The sequence below is a fragment of the Sinocyclocheilus rhinocerous genome, unplaced genomic scaffold (assembly GCF_001515625.1).
Source record: "Sinocyclocheilus rhinocerous isolate Xijiao unplaced genomic scaffold, SAMN03320098_v1.1 scaffold1049, whole genome shotgun sequence".
Classification (NCBI taxonomy): domain Eukaryota; kingdom Metazoa; phylum Chordata; class Actinopteri; order Cypriniformes; family Cyprinidae; genus Sinocyclocheilus; species Sinocyclocheilus rhinocerous.
This window is the reverse complement of record NW_015652136.1, coordinates 892,420-894,971: the sequence shown is the minus strand read 5'-3', so window position 1 is coordinate 894,971 and position 2,552 is coordinate 892,420.

Genomic DNA, 2,552 nt, shown 5'->3' with positions numbered 1-2,552 from the left:
GGGAGCGGGGCACATTGTAACACTTTTTGACTTTGTCAGTTTGTGTAAATCCACATGGGGTTCAGAGTATCATTTTTTTATCCACAGTAATTTCACACTTGTCTAGCACAAATATGTCGCTTTGTTTCATGATTACAGTGTATACGTTTTTCTTCATTTACTCTCAAAAATTGGAAGTGAAATGTGACAACATGCCCCGTAGGTGGGGTACATTGTAACATCTGAGGGGCACGTTGTAACATGACCATATAGCAGCTTAAAATGTTATCTGATCAAATGAAAAAAATATATATACAAGACAAACTAAAATATTTTGTCAATAAAATAAAATAATTATTTATTTCAAATAAAATAATGGCGTTTTTTAAGAATTAAAAATAATCTGATTTTGGAGTTTGACAATGAACACATTGCAACCATGCTTGGGACGGCCCACATAAACGAGCCAAAATGCTTTACATGTCTTGAAATAATAATTTCTAAACATTAAACATTGACTGTCAGTCTTTATTCACCTGTTTCTCGTTGTTTCTCGTTAAAATTAAAGTAAATAGTGTAAATTACATCGCTAATGTCATAGAATAGCACATTGTAACGCAGTGTTACAACGTGCCCCATCTGCGCAACTGGAATTTAAAACTGGTTAGTGTCTTCTGCTAGTAATCAAATCATTAAAAAACTATCTGAACTGATAAATAACAGATTGGAGATTAAAATAATAGCAGATTTGTCTCATTTTAAATGAATAATAAAAACTGAGATAAAAAATTTACTTAAGCCAGAATTTAAATTTTACTTTGGTAAAATAAATATTCAAACCACGTGTGTTACAACTAACCCCCCGTTACTTTGTGTATCGCGCTCCCCTATATTATATTATGTCACACTTCACACTTCTCTAGTAAGTTTCGTCTGTGTGTGAAGACAGTAGCGCAAATCCGTGAATGAATGTTCCGAAGTGAAATAAACTTCAACGGAATAAAGTTGAATGGAATTGAACTGAATTAAAGTTGAATAAACTTCAGCTTTACTGTTCAGTGCACTGATGTCAGACTCATTTTGGATAGTAAAGTTTGTTAAATTGTTAAATGCCCTTACATATCTCTGTCACCATTATAAGTGTTTGATCACTTTGTAACATTGTAAAAAATGGCCTTTTTGGCCATAGTTTGGACACTTCTCCATTCGTGTGTCCAGACTATAATACTGTACTGTACCATAATATACACAAAGAATATCGGCCGATATATTGTTATCGGCCTTTTTTTTTTTTACTCCCTAATATTGGTATCGGTAACGGCCCCAAAAAACCCATATCGGTCGGGCTCTACTAAAAAGCTAGATGGAGCTGGTGTTGAGTGTCTTATTTAATGACATCTGCATCTCTCTTACACGTCTCTGTCAGAGCAGCACAGGATGAGTGCGGTTAAAGAGCGAGAGGAGAACCAGGAGAGACACAAACACACTCTCACACTCACACTCTAACACTCTCGCTCTCTCTCACACACACACACAGACAGAGAGACTCTGTGTCTTTCTGCTGAGACTTACAGGCAGGCTCCAAAATTAACCTTTTGCCACACCTTCAAATAGGCCAGTTGAGAGTTTAGCAGCCATTAATATTTCTTACAGACAGAAGCTGTATTGGGACAGATGTTTTGTTTAATGCACAGTTTGTTTCTGTTTTTGATGCTTACGAAATTCAGATTCTTCCTAATTCCTCGAATAATGCAGTAATTTGGTGTCGTTTCGAATACATTTTTGGGCCAACGAGTGAAAACTTTTTATTTACTCACAAAAGCCACTTTTTCTTCTTATTTGGCACATTTGCATTTTGTTTTGGACTTTACTTTTTAACTTACAGGCTTGTGTAAAGCCTAAGAACCTGTTATTTAAAAACAAAATAACCTTTTATTTGTTGTTCATGTTCGGCTTACACGTCATAAACGTAGATAATTGTTATTATAAAGTCCTTGAGAAATATTAAGGAGAAAACACAGAAAACAGCTTTTCATTTCCTTTTTTCAAAATCTGAATCTAATTGTCATCCTCTCATTATCCTGCGGCGTGTTGCGCTGTGGTGCTCATGTCAGTGATGCAGGTTCGAATCCGGCATGTGAGGCTCAGTAATGTGAGGCGTTTGTTGTTTCTGCTGCTGCTCTTCCTGTTCTGTGGTGGGATCGTGTACAGCGATGGTATCAGATGTAATACTGTGGTGTTGAGTGATCATATTAATATGCTTCTCGAAGGTACTTTAAAAGAATATTGGGTAATTACTAGGGCTGTGCGATATTGAAGAAAAATGCGATATGCGATACCTTGTTAAAAAATGCGATATTCGATATGCGATACGATATTGCTTAAAGTGTGTAAAATCAATTTCAATTATATTTTAAAATATTTAAATTATATAACCAATTTGTTTCACATTCTTTCTTGGAAAAGAAAGAATCACTACAACTGAAAGTGACCAGCAGTGTTTTAGCATTACATAAAAAGTAATGTCACAAATCAGAAAATGTCATTTTAACATCAGTGTGAACATACAAACA